We start from the raw sequence: 15,168 nt of genomic DNA, 5'->3' as shown, positions 1-15,168 counted from the left end.
TATTTTTCATCAAGTAATGATAAATTAAATTAAAATCCCTATAGAATATTAAAAACAAGTACACATTTTTACACAGAAATTTACAAATAGTGTTTCTGTTTTATAATTAAAGTTTTAATCCATTTTGACTGTATTTTAGTGTATAATCATAGACATAGTTGTAATTTTAGCATTCTGCATGTGGAAAGCCAGTTTTTTCAGCATCATTTATTAAAGAAGCTATTTTTTTCAATAATCATGTTTGGCCCATTTGTCAAATGTGGCTCAGTGTTTGTAATTGTGTCTGCTTCTTCTAATCTATTCCATTGATTTTGAGGCCTATTTTTATGCCAGTACCATGCTGAATTTATCACAGTAGCTTTGTAGTATAATTTCAGGTCAGGGATCGTGATGTCTCTTGCCTTTCCATTGTTGCCCGGGATTGCTTTTGATATCCTTGGTCTCTTCAGGTTCCAAATGAATTCTAGCAATGTCTTCTCTAGATCTGTGAGGTACACTGATGGTATTTTAATCAGAATTACAATGAATCTGTATAACAATTTTAGGAATATGGCCATTTTCACAAGGTTGGTTCTTCCTATCCAGGAGCAGGGACTATCTTTCCATTTTCTCAAATCTTCTTTGACCTCTTAAAGTTATTGTAATTTTCACCTTATAAATTTTTTACTTCCTTTGTGAGATTGATAGCTATATTTCATTTTTTGATGTTATTGTGAAAGGCATGGTTTTCCTAATTTTTTTCTCAGGGCAGTCACTGTGTACAAAAATTTTATTGACTTTTGAGTGTTGACTTTGTTTCCTGCTATACTAGTGAATACATACTTATATTAATCATTTAAATTGTATTCTTTCATTCATAAGGGTGTCATAAAAGAATTGTTCGTCTTCCTAAAAACTCATTCATTTATTTAGCATGTATAGCAAGCCATGCTTTCACAAATTACATATAATAAGCTTGTCAAAAATTAGGTTTGTGCTGACTTTGGCTTTATTTTATTTTTTTTATTACTTTATCTGTTGATAACTTTGCAAGGGCCAGGTACTTGTTTATTTGCAAATATGTTTTAGAAGCTAATCGAAGAGACATTTATCTCAATGATTAGTAGATTGAAGATTACCACATCTTTACTATTAGACTTAGTAACATATTTACACAAATTCAGTTATAAGGCACCTCTCCTATTTTACTTAATGCCTTTGATCCCTGAGAGTAGTACTACAATAGCATCATCTGGGTTGTAGTTTATTCATTCTGAGATACAAGTAGTTTTTGTTTGAAAAAATATTTAAATACTCAAATACTTCTTTTGTTGTCCTTACATATATTACTTTTTACAAGTACAAGATGATTCTGGGCTTTATTCTTCCAAATACTAATACTTTAGGCACAAGTTACTTGATATATTGAGCCTGGTTTTTATGTCCTTCTATATCCACTATTTACTACATTTTGAGAAGAATTATGATCTCATTTTAAAACTTCCCATGCAGCCCTATGATTATTTTCCCTTTAATAGGATAATTTAATGTTTCATAATCAAAATTATGTTTTTGAGAGTTTCCCAACCTTTGGAGTTTGAAGCCACCTTAATATAAATTAAAGTCCCAGAAGTATCAATCACAACAATGGAACATTTTGGAGAATAGCCATAGCTAGAAATTCTAGTCAGAGTAGCAATTATATAATAGGTCAATCTGAAACATTTAATAGTTATTATTAAGAAGAAGTATTAGCTCCTAAAAGGCTTATAGCCAAGATTTCAGTTAGCTACTGTCAGTTTTCCTTCCAAATGCCTTTCGGATTTGTCCTCTTTCTACTCCTATAGATGCCTTCATCGCTTCATACCTGGACTACTGCCATAGACTAGATGGTTTCCTTGCTTTGAGGCCATCCATATTCCAATCCACATGCCATACCATTGCCAGATTAATCTTCTTGAAACACTTTTGCTGGGAGCTTTCCTGGTGCCATTTAAGAACTTTGGCATGCTCTGGGCAGTCTGCAGGACTCTGTGTAAACTATGATCTTCCTTAGCCTCCAGTGCACAGGTGTGGAGCTTCTTCTCATGCTGGTCCAACCTTTTAAAAACTTAGGAGGACTCTGACTAGCCTGTAGGATGCAGGAGAGATGCGATCTGTGGGCCCAGCACATGCAGGGGCAGAGTTTTTCTGGTTCCATTTAAGAATTTTGGCAGACTCTAGATAGTCTGTGGGACACTCTCTGAGTGATTACTGGGAGCTACAAAAATGCCAAAATGCAGGAGCAATCTCAATCTTTTAGCTCATCCAGAATAAATCTAGGAGACAAAGACATGTAAGAATTTAAAAGTCACACACCTGAAATCTTTGAAATGACAGCAACTGAAGTAAAGAAACAAGTCCATCAGGCTATAGAATGACATTCATTCTTGGAATACAGGGATGGTTCAACATACACACATCCATAAATGTAATAAACCACATCAATACAACCAAGAACAAAAGCAACATGGTCATCTCAATAGATGCAGAAAAAGCTTTTGACAAAGTCCAACACTCATTCATGATAAAAACTCTACAGAGAATCGGAATTGATGGTCTATATCTCAACCTGATAAAAGCCATCTATGAGAAACCAACAGCCAACATCATACTAAATGGGCAAAAACTGAAGGCCTTCACTTTAAAATCAGGAACAACACAAGGATGTCTACTGTCTCCAATCCTATTCAGTACAGTTCTGGAAATATTAGCTGGAGCAATTAGACAAGAGAGAGAAATAAAAGGAACAAGGATTGGAAAAGAAAATTGAAGCTATCATTATTTGCAGACGACATGATACTCTACATAGAGGACCCCAAACACTCCACCAAGAGTCCTGTATATTTAATCACCAAATTCAGCAATGTAGCAGGATACAAAGCCAACAACCAAAAATCAGTAGCATTTTTGTACTCACACAATGAATGCACTGAGAGACAATTTAGGGAAACAATGTCTTTTAGAATAACATAATAAAATACTTAGGAATAAATCTCACAAAGGATGTAAAAGATTTGTACAGTGAATATTATGGTACTCTGAGAAAAGAAATTGAAGAAGATTTCAAAAATGGAAAAATATGCCATGCTCCTGGATAGGAAGAACCAACCTTGTGAAAATGACCATACTCCCAAAATTCTTATGCAGAGTCAATGCAATCCTTATCAAAATATCATTAGTATACCTCACAGAGCTGGAGAAAACTTTCTCAAATTCTTTTGGAACCAGAAGAGACCCAGAATATCAAAAACAATCCCAGGAAACAAAGGAAAGGCAGGAGGTATCACAATCCCTGGCCTGAAATCTTACTATAAAGCTGCTGTAATACAACCAGCATGGCACTGGCATAGAGACAGACCTGAGGATCAAGGGAACAGATTAGAAGATGCAGACTCAAGTGCAAACACACTCAGCCATCTTATCTTTGATAAAGGGGCCAAACATGTTCACTGGAAGAAAGATAGCCTCTTTAATAAATGGTGCTGAAAAAACTGGCTTTCCGCATACCAAGGCTAAAACTCAACCCATGCCTATCCCCATGCACAAAACCATAGTCAAAATGGATCAAAGACTTAAATATTTAAACAGAAACACTCAATCTTCAGGAGGAAAATGCAGGTAATAATCTTAAAGGTGTAAGCGTAGTTAGAGTTCGTTAATAAAATCCAAACTACACAGGAAATACTTCAAAGAATCAACATCTGGGATCTCATCTTTTTGAAAAATTTCTATGCTCCAAAGAAAATCTCCAACATAGTAAAAGAAAACAAACAAATTGGGAAAAAATTATAGCTGAGTGTCCCTCCAACAAGGGGTTTCTATCTAGAACTTATACAGAAATAAAAAAAATATGACCCCCCCAAGTTCAAAAACCCAATCCAAAAATGGACTTCTGAAATGAATATATACTTCTCAGAGGAAGAAACACAAATGGCAAGTAAATATATGAAAAAATTTTCAACATCAGTGGTCATTCAAGAAAATAAAATTAAAACAGTACTGAGATACTTTCTCACCCCAGAAAGAATGGCTAAAATGAAGAAATCAGCCAATAACAAATGCTGGAGGGGCTATGGAGAAAAAGGAATCCTTCACTGTTAGTAGGAGTGCAGACTTGCTTAACCACTATGGAAATCAGTGTGGAGATTCCTTCAAAAGCTAGAATTGGAGATCCCACTCAAGCCAGCTATTCCCCTCCTTGGTATTTTTCCAAAAGAACTGAAAAATTCATGTCACAGTGATATATGTACACCCATGTTTATAGTAGTGCAATTTATCATAGCTAAATCCTGGAAACAACCCAGATGTTGATCAACTGAAGAGTGGATAAACAAGACGTAGTATTTATACACATTGTAGTATTATTCAGCAATAAAACAGGATAAATTTCAGTTTTTGGTCAGTAAATGAATGAACCAGAGTACATCCTCTTAAGGGAAATAAATCAGATCTGCATATGCAGACATCTTATTGTCTCCTTAGTGTGAAAACTTGAAAGAGAAAAACTGAACCTGAAGGGTACAATAGACCTTGGGAAAAGGAAATGAACTTATTTAAAAGGGAAGAGTTACTGAGTTGAGGAGAAGGACAGGAGAGGGTGTGGGTGAAAAAGATTTATCTATGTATGTAAGCAGGATGGTTTGGATACCTGTACTGTGCATTCCTGTTGGTCTACAGAAAGGATAGATGATAATTAATTGATTTTGTCTGCTTATACAATTGTTTTTTAAATTTTTTCTCATCTTAATTTCTTATACACTTCTTTTGTCTTTCTTCCAATTTTACATACATATATATGGTAATATGAATAACTGATTAGAAGATAACACTATGTATTACAAGAAATACTATGACATTCATATTACGTTAAGTGAAATTCTGTATCACTTATAATTTTTTGTTTTAATACTATTTTGTACTCTCTTTGAAAAATAAAAATAAAATTTAAAAACTCTTGTCATGCCACTCTCTTGCCTGAGACCTAGTTTAAATGGCACCTTCTTTGTAACATATTACCAGCCATTTTAGCACAGTACCTGGCTACTTAATATTTTCATAGGTCTGTGCATACATTTATCAATGCACTTACAACATGTATAATAAAAAGCTCTGTGTAATTATTATTCTTTTGACACTTCCCATGAGCTCTTTGAGGGCAAGCAAAAGGTCTGAGTCATATTTTAACAATGTGTAAGGCTTCACATGGACTATCTTGCCAAACCACCTTGAAATCTGATCAACATATATGTTGTTTTCTCTCTGTGCCATGCTCCCTCCTCATGTTTCTTACTCTCCAAGTCTCAGATTAATCAATTCATTCATAAAACTTCCCTGTACTCTAATTATCTAGTTAATTGTTTGAGGAGATAGAAATTGTTCACCTGATTACCCAATGTATACATGTATCACAATGCCACATGGTTCCCCATTGATATGTATATTTTTATACTTGATGTAGCAGTTTAAAAGTAAATTTCAAAATAAAACAACAAAACACCAACCAGTCAGTCAATTTAATGAACATAAACTTGGTAACTACTTTGTGTCAAGCACTATTTTCAGCACTTAGGATATATCAGTGAAAAAAATACTTAAAAACTTTGCTTTCAGGGAACTTACAGAACTCTCTTACCATGGGAGAAAGTAAAGTTAAATATAAATATGACATATAAATTATATGTTATTAAGTGATAATAGCTGTGAAGAAGCAGCAAGATACAATAATTTGCTGGAGCCTGGACTTTCAGAGTAGATCTCATTGAGAAACATGGCCTTTGCTCAAAAAGAGGAGCTAATCCTGAGGGTATGAGGGGTAAAGTGAGATGTATTATAGCTAGTGCAAAGGCTTGAAGCTTTAATTGTGTCTGTTGTAAAGAACAGCAAAGAAGTCACTTTGGTTGGAAGGGGTAAGTAGAAAAAAAGATAAAATGATAAAGGAGAAGGATAGAAGATCAGATAATATAGGGCCTTGTAAGCTAATACATAAAAACTTGTTTTGCTCTGATAGAAATGATGGAACACTGTAGGCTATTAAAAGAAAAGAGGTAACACAATGACACATTTTATGTTGTCCTGGTTGCTGTATTAAGAATAAATGTATAAACTCCAAGGAAAAGCAGGAGACCTATTAGTAGGTTATTGCAATAATTCAGATGCCACAGTCATGTACACAAGAAAGGTTTAGACTAAAGGAGATGGTAAAGAAAGAGGCAGAGTTACTCTGCCTTTGGAAGTGCACCCAATGAGATATGCTGATTAATTGGGTACTGAGTGGGAGACAAGGAAGAATAAATGATGATTCAAGATGCTTGGACTGAGGAGGCAAAAGAATGAAGTCATCATCAAGAGAGATGAGGACTTCAAGTTTGTATGGAAAGATCAGAAGTCATTCTGAATCAGTTAAATATGAAATGTATATTAGATTTTTAAATGGAAATACCAAAGAGGAATCTGGACACATGTGTTTTGAATTCACAGAAAAGATATCAGCTAGAGAAATTTGAGAATAATGCCATATATGCTATCTAAAGTCATGAGGCTGAATGAGACTATCGAGGTAATTAGTGCAGAAAAGGAAGAGGATTAATGCCCTTGTTACTTTCTCATAGGTTCCATTTTTTCTTCAGTACTTATTACAACATACTTATGCCACTGTTGGTTTTTACTTCTGTGATTATTTTGCTAAATGTCTATTCACTGTACTTGAAAAAAAAGAAGAAAACAATCTCCAAAGAGAGCAGGACCTGTGTCCTTTTTCTAACATTACTAGCACTTGGCACAATAACTAGCAAAGGAATATATTGGATTACCTTACTTAAAAAAAATGTTCCTTTACATGAACGTTTTAAAATTAAACACCCACAGGGGACTAGTCAAGTAACATTAGTAATTCAAGTATATGAGACAATGGGTTGTGAAGAGGGGGTTAACTGAAGATCTGGCAACAATATCCCTGTCAGAAAATAGTCAGCTGAAATGGAGACAGATGTACAGATTATATATGAAATCTTCCAATTTGTAATGTTGACAAGTACATGAGTTTAAGCGCTTTCAAAAACAGATGCCATGGGGTTGGGAGATGGTTCAGTGGAATAAGTGCTTCCCTGGCAAGCACAAGGGCCTGAGTTCAATCCCCAGTTCCGGAAAAAAAAAAAACAACAAACAGATGCCACAATAGGAATAGGTAAGTAATTTTTTTTGGAAACAACAAATGGCCAGCCAGGGGGCCCCTGCAGGTCCACTCCACTTCAGTGGGCTGCACCCAGAAAGAGCCTCAGAGCACAGCAGCCAGCAGAGCCCAGCAGGTCCAATTTGATGGGGTACAGCCAAAAGGAGACAAGCACAGCAGCCAGATGCAAGCCAGACATGGCCTGTCAAGTTCAAGCTTGGTAGAACTACACCTGGTGAGCTGAGGTGTACTATTAGGCTCAGTGGGGTCCAGACTGAGGCCCAAACCTATAGGAGAATCCTCGAGGCACAGAGGTGGAAGCAGGTAACTGGGGTGAGCTAGTCGGCCTGGAAGAGTCCAGGTACATGAAGGGGAGGTGCCCAGACAGAACTCAGGGGAACTAACTTAAACACAACTTTTCAGTTTAAGAATTTCTTTGTTATTCAGCTATAATGTTTGCTCATATGGTCTAAAATACAAACCCAGGGAGATAGCTTAGTAGAATAAGCGCTTGCCTGGCAAGCGCAGGGTCCTGAGTTCAATCCCTGGTACTGCAAAAAATAAAATAAAATAAAATAAAATAAAATAAAATAAAATAAAATAAAATAAAAGTACAAACCCGTTAGTTACAAAAGTTTGTCAATTTCAAAATTTTACTACGTATAATTAGTATTGCTAATTGTACTACTGTAAATAGGAAAACATGTTTTCCCTAAACACATGGTCTCCCTTGGGTAATATAGGGAGGAGCTTGGGTAATAACCTCACCAAAGCCCTATACCAAAGGATGGAGGACGGTGCCAAAGGAAAACCAATATTTCATTCTCAATCAATAGAAAAGGTAAAATCTTGGGACACACAGAACAAGAATCTCTGACACAGGAGAGAAACCTAAATAACAGACTCTTTACAGAGAGGCTCTGATTGCAGTGCTATAGCAACCTACTATTAAACTTTCACAAAAAGGTATTGCAGAAATCAAAATAAATAGTTCTCTCTGAAAAGAAAATGATGAAAAGAAGGAGCAAAATGCATTATCAGGCCCTGAGCCCACCCAGAACAAACCCAGGAGATATCGGCATAGAAGAAATTGGAAGTCATACACCTGAAATCTCTGAAATTAATAGCAACTAAAGTAAAGAAACAACAGCCGAAGGGTATAGAGGAAATCAGAATAGGAATAACTTCCCATATTAAAAAAGAAGTAATGATAATGAGAGAATTACAAAATGATTTTATAGAACACACTGATAAAAAATTGAGAATAGAAAAATGATGGAAATCTTTAATGAGCAATACAGGAAAGAAATAGAATGCATGAAAGAGATTGGAGGAGATATACAGGAAATTAAAATCTCCATTAAAAGTTGGCAAAACCTTTTGAATGAAAATGAGGACAGACTTTCAGACCTTGAAGACACTGTTGCAGCTAGTGAAAAGGTGAGGAAAGGTATAGCTCTCTCTCTTTTTTAGGTATTGTGTGTGTGTGTATGCGTGTGTGCATGTGCGTGTGTGTGTGTGTGTGTGTGTGTGTGTGTGTGTGTGTGTGTGCAGGGTCTCACTACGAAGCAAGTACTTATAGTGATCCTTCTGATTTCTGCTTCCTTTGTGCTGGGATTGTAGGTGTGGGCCACCATGTCCGGACTCCATCACCATCTCAGCACACCGGGTGTGGGCTGACTCCCTGAACCCAGGCCCCTAGGCTTACCTAAGCAAGCACTTAGTCCGCGGAGCTATATCAAAGATGAATAACATAAGACAATTGGGCATCAGTGAGAAGGAAAGAGCCAACATAAATGATATAAAAAGAATATGGGCAGAAGTAATAGCAGAAAACTTCTCAAACATGGGGAAACAATCTGGCATTTTCAGGTAACCAAGGCATATACAACTCCAAATAATACCAACCCAATTAAAACTACAATCAGACATATAATAATCAAGATCCCAGAAACTCAGTACAAGAACAACACGCTAAAAGCCACTAACAGATCACATTTAAAGGAAAACCCATCAAAATAACAGCAGGTTTCTCCTCACAAAGCATCAAGGCAAGAAAAGCACAGAATAAAATATTTTAAGTCCCACAAGAAAACAAGCTCAACACAGACTGATATACCCTGCAAAACTCTCTTTCAAGTTTAACAGAGAAGTAAAGTACTTCCATGACATAGAACAACTAAAAACACTCATGATGACAAAACCAACCCTATACAGAGTATTAAAAGATGTTCTAGAAAGGGATCAAAATGATCACAATTCCAAGAATAACAGCAGAAAGAACCCACAAAGCAGGACAAACAATTAAACACTGGCAAAAAAAAAATAGGGAACCATCAACAGGAAAATAACATGACAAACATAATTCAATGTGTATCAATTATAACAACCAATGTAAATGGACTCAATTCACCAAAGAAGAGAAATAGATTGGCAGAGTGGATTAAGAAAGAAAATCCATTTTGTTTTGTTTTTGTCATTGCAGTTAGAGAAGCTGTATTTGGAGAAGTCTTTAAAGGAACTTTTTGCACTTGAAGCCAGTCCAAAGATTATAAGTACTAGAATTCAGCAAAATAACCCAATATAGCCCAATAGTCCATAACAGTAGTGGGTTATCAGCACAACTGGCAATTGTTAGAAGTAATGTATTAATTATTGTAACCATCCTACTAACCTGTTTTGAAACTGTTTCATTGCCATTTTATCTTTTTTCTCGTTAAAATGAACTTAGAAACAAAATCCAACAATATGTTGTATATAAGAAACACATTTAACCCATAAAGAAATTCATAGGCTGAAAGTCAAAGATGGAAAACATACTGCATGCTCCAGGATCTCAGAAAAAAGTAGGGGTAGCTATCCTGGTTGTAGACAATCTGAACTTCAAACCGAGAATGATCAAATGAGATAAAGAATGTCACCACATTCTGGTTAGGGGAAAAATCCAAGAGGAAGAGATAATAGTCACAAATATATATGCACCAAGTATGGGAGGACCCAACTATATAAGACAAACTTTAATGGATATGAAAAATATAATAAACAATATCACAATCTTAACAGGGGACCTTAATACCCCCTTACCTCAAAAAGATAGGTCAAGAAGACAAAAAATTAGCAAAGATGTAGCAGAACTGAACCAAACATTTGAACAAATGGATTTAGTGGACATATATAGCGTTCCACCCAACAATATCTGAATACGCATTATTATTTTGGGGGGGCTGGATCAGCCTGCCCTGAGGGCAGGGCTGGCGCAGCATGTGGTGCTGGGGATTGAACCACAGGCCCCTGCGCCTGTTTGCGCTTGCCTAAGCAGGTGCTTTAGACTGCTGAGCTATCTCACCAGCCCTGAATACACATTCTTTTCAGCTGCATATGGGATGTTTTCTTATATAGACCACATACTATTCCATAGGTCATCCTTAAGTATATACAAGAAAACAGAAATTATCCCATACATATTGTCTGACCACAGCGCAATGAAACTGGAAATTAATGACAAAAGAAACCACGAAAACCCGATAAACATATGAAAATTAAATAACACCCTCCTCACTAACCAATGGGTTACAGGTGAAATTAAATAATATCTACAATCCAATGATAATTCAAGCACAACTTATCGGAATTTGTGGGATGTAATGAAAGCAACTGTCAGAAGGAAATTTATACTTGTGAAGTCATACATTAGAAAAGCAGAATGAGAACAAATAAATACCCTAATCAGCACCTCTAGCTTCTAGAAAAAAAAAAGTAAGCCAAGCCCAAAGCCCAAAGAAAGGAGTAAATTACAAAGATTAGAGCAGGAATTAATGAAATTGAGACAAAGAAGGCAATACAAACAATTAATGAATCCAAAAGCTTGTTCTGCAGTGAAGCTGCAGGCATGCAGGCCAAGACTGTGGACCCATGACCGAGCATCTGAGCTCGTCACGAGACGGGAATAATAACTATTCAAGTCTGCAGTAAAAAGAGGCCTCCAATAAAACTACATTGCAAAAAATGGGAAAGAAACAAAATAGAAAAAGTAAAAAAGTTGAGGAAGCAGAATCTGAAGAGTTTGTGGTCGAAAAAGTACTGGACCAACGTGTAGTGAATGGAAAGGTGGAGTATTTGCTGAAGTGGAAGGAATTTACAGATGGTGACAATACATGGGAACTTGAAGAAAATTTAGATTGTCCAGAGTTAATTGAAGCTTTTCTTAATTCGCAAAAAGCTGGTAAAGAAAAAGATGGCATTAAAAAAAGAATCTATCTGACAGTGGATCTGATAACAGCAAGTCAAAGAAAAAAAGAGATGCTGCTGACAAACCTAGAGATTTTGCTAGAGGTCTTGATCCTGAACAAATAATTGACACCACATAGAGTATCAGAGAATTGATGTTTCTCATGAAATGGAAAGATTCAGATAAGGCTGTCTTGGTGCTCACAAAAGAGGCAAATGTGAAATGTCCTCAAATTGTAATTGCTTTTTATGAAGAGAGACTAACTTGGCATTCTTGTCCAGAAGATGAAGCTCAATAACTTACATCATTTATATATCTATATCAATATCGATATCGATATATACCTATTGTATTATCTGTAGTAATTTTGCTACAGATAATATAGGTATTGGCTTTGATTAACTAGTGTGGAAAAAAGCATTCTAATGAAAAAAGTCAAATTCTAGCACTAAGAAATGAAAAGGGTAAAGTTACTGCAGATCCTGTAGAAATTCAGAAGATCAATAGCTGTTTTGAAACTCTACTCTTACAGAACTGAAAACACAGAAAAATGGACAGATTCCTAGGTAGGTGTAAATTACCAAAACTCAATCAAGAAGATATAGAAATTCTGAATAACCCAATATCAGCCAATGAAATAAAAAAATGTAATCAAGGGCTGGCCAGATAGCTCAGCGGACTAAAGCGCCTGCTTTGGCAGAGTGCAGCGGCTGGGGTATGATCCCTGGGGTGCCGTGCTGGCCCCACTCCTGGGTCGCGCTGAGATGGCAATTGAGACTGGGCATGGTGGTACATACCTCTAATCCAGGTTTTTGGGAGGATGAAAACAGGAGGATCACTAAGAGTCCGAGCTAGTAGTGAGACCCTGAACACCCTGTAGAGCCTGTACCAAATACATTTTTGAAAAGATAATCAAAAACTTACTGACAAAGAAAAGCCCAGGTGCTCATGGATACAAACTGAATTCTACAAGAAATTTACAGAAGATTCAATCCCAGTACTCCTCAAACACTTTAATGAAATTGAAAAGGAAGCAACACTCCCCAAATTACTCCCGGAGGCAAGTATTATACTGAAAGCAAAACCAAAGATGCAACCATAGAAGAGAACTGCAGGCCCACCACCCTCATGAACATAGATGCAAAACTCCTCAATAAACCACTAGAAAATTGAATACAGCAAATCATCAAAATTATACACCACAACCATCTAGGATTCATCCCAGGGATGAGCCATCAACTATGGTTCAACATATGCAAATCTATAAATTTAATGCACAATATTAATAGAGCCAAAAACCACATGATCATCTCAATTGATGAAGAAAAGGTTTTTGACAAAGTCCAACACTTATTCATGATCAAAGCCCTACAGAAAATTGGATTAGATGGCTTATACCTCAATCTGATAAGAGTGATCTAGGACAAACCAACAGCAAACACAATTCTAAATGGGGAAAAACTGAAATCTTTTACTCTCAAATCAGGTACAAGACAAGAATGTCCTCTATCACCAGTCCTGTTCAACACAGTTTTTGAATCATTAGCTAGAGCCATTAGACAAGAGAGAAACAAAAGGAGTAAGAATAGGTAAAGAAGAAGTTAAACTATCATTATTTGCAGATGATATTATACCCTACTTGGAAGACCAAAAAAAAAAAACTCTACAAAGAAGCTCCTAGGATTAAAAAAACAAATTCAGTAGCATAGCAGGATACAATGTTAATACCCAAAAATCAATAGCATTCTTTTACACAGATAACAAACTCACTGAGAGAGAAATTAGAGATACAATATTTTTCACAATAGTACCCAAAAAAGAAATACTCAGGAATTAATCTAACAAAGGAATCAAACGATTATACAAAGAAAATTACAATACTCTGAATAAAAGAGATCAAAGACCATCTCAGAAAATAGATATTCCTTGCTCCTGGAAAGGAAGAACCAACACTGTGAAAATGGCCAGACTCTCAAAATTGTTATGCAGATTTAATGCAATCCTTATCAAAATACCATCAATGTACCTCACAGAGCTTGAAAAAATATTCTAAAATTTTATTTGGAACCAGAAAAGACCTAGGATAGCAAAGGCAGTTCTGGGTAACAAAGGCAAGGCAGGAGGCATTAAAATGCCTGGTCTGAAATTATACTACAAAGCTACTGTGATAAAATCAGCACAGTACTGGCAAAAAGCAGACCTGATGATCAATGGAACAGATTAGAAGATGCAGATACAACTACAAACACATTCGGCCATGTTATCTTTGACAAAGAGGTCAAACATGTTCACTGGAATAAAGAGACCCTCGTTAACAAATGATGCTGGAAAAACTTGCCCTTCCACAGGCTGAAAACTAAAACTAGAACTGGGTCTATCACCATGCACTAAAATAAAGTCCAAATGTATTGAAGAACTAAGCATTAAAACAGAAACACTAAATCTCCTGAAAGAGAAAGTAGGTGGAAATCTTGAAGACATAGGGATAGGCAGATAGTTTATGAACAAAAAATCAAACTGCACAGGAAATACTCCAAAGAATCAATAACTGGGATCTCATCATATTGAGAAGATTCTGTATGTCAAAGGAAATTGGCAACAGAGTGAAATGACAACCCACAAATTTGGAAAAAATCTTAACCAATAATCACTCAGACAAAGGTCTTCTATCTAAAATACATAAAGAATTAAAAAACATTAAGGCCCCAAAATTTAAAGACCTAATCCAAAAATGGGCATCTGAGATGGATACACAATTCTCAGAGGAAGAAATACAAATGGCAAATAAACACATGAAAATATGTTCCACAGCATTGGCTATTTGACTAATACAAATTAAAACAACATTGAGACACCATCTCACCCCAGAAAGAGTGGCCATCATAAGGAAATCAACTAATAACAGATGTCAGAGAGGCTGTAGGGAAAAAGGAACCCTTCTCCACTGTTGGTGGGAATGTATACTGGTAGAACCACTATGGAAATCAATGTGGAGACTCCTTAGAAAACTAGGACTGTAAATCCCATTCAAACCACCTATTCCCCTTCTAGGTATTTTCCCAAAAGAACCGAAAACATCATACCATAGTGATATATGTGCACCCATGTTTATAGCAGCACAATTTGCTATAGCTAAATCTTGGAAACAATCAAAATGTCCATCACCTGAAGAATGGATAAAAAAGATGTGGTATTTTTATACAATGGAGTATTACTCAGCTATAAAGAAAGGCAAACTTGGTGCCATTATAGGTAAGGGGATGCAACTAGAAGCTATACTCATAAGTGAAATAAATCAGACCCACATGTGTAAATGTCATATTGTCCACATATTGTCCACAGGTCTACTGACTGTACATGATGAGAGGGAAGAAAGAAAGCTCTTAGACTGCAATGCAGTTCTAAGGTCTCAGCAAGGCTGTTGGAGAGTCTTCAAGCTGAAGGTGGCCATTAGAGGATGTGGGTCTCCAAGGAATGGGCCTTTTTTAGCACCACTGCTATGCTCATTCATTTCTTGGGAACAGTCTGTGAAAGTGTGGCTTTGACAAGGAAACAATAATGAATTATAGAACACAACACATGGCCTCTCAGTCAGTTATACACACTTTAATTGGAGATTTTAGAGGCACTTTGTGGTGAGCTCCACAATAAATAAATTCAACTTGTTGAATTTTAGAAAAATATGGGTCAAAAATACAATATTATTTGCTCCAGTCAGAAATATATCCTTCACTGTCAATGGAGATATATA

The 15,168-nt window shown here is 36.1% G+C and overlaps 1 protein-coding gene and 1 pseudogene across 1 annotated transcript in view; one reads left to right on the top strand and one right to left on the bottom strand.

The window, feature by feature from the left end:
* The window catches only part of Tmlhe (trimethyllysine hydroxylase, epsilon), a 171,814-nt gene that overhangs the window by 69,198 nt on the left and 87,448 nt on the right, over positions 1-15,168 (bottom strand). The window lies entirely within an intron of this gene.
* Positions 11,166-11,730, top strand: LOC105741308 (annotated as a pseudogene).

The sequence above is a fragment of the Octodon degus genome, unplaced genomic scaffold (genome assembly GCF_000260255.1).
Source record: "Octodon degus isolate 3935 unplaced genomic scaffold, OctDeg1.0 scaffold00416, whole genome shotgun sequence".
In the NCBI taxonomy this organism is placed as follows: Eukaryota; Metazoa; Chordata; class Mammalia; order Rodentia; family Octodontidae; genus Octodon; species Octodon degus.
Note: the sequence above shows the minus strand (reverse complement) of the source record. Positions and strands in the feature narration are given on the sequence as shown.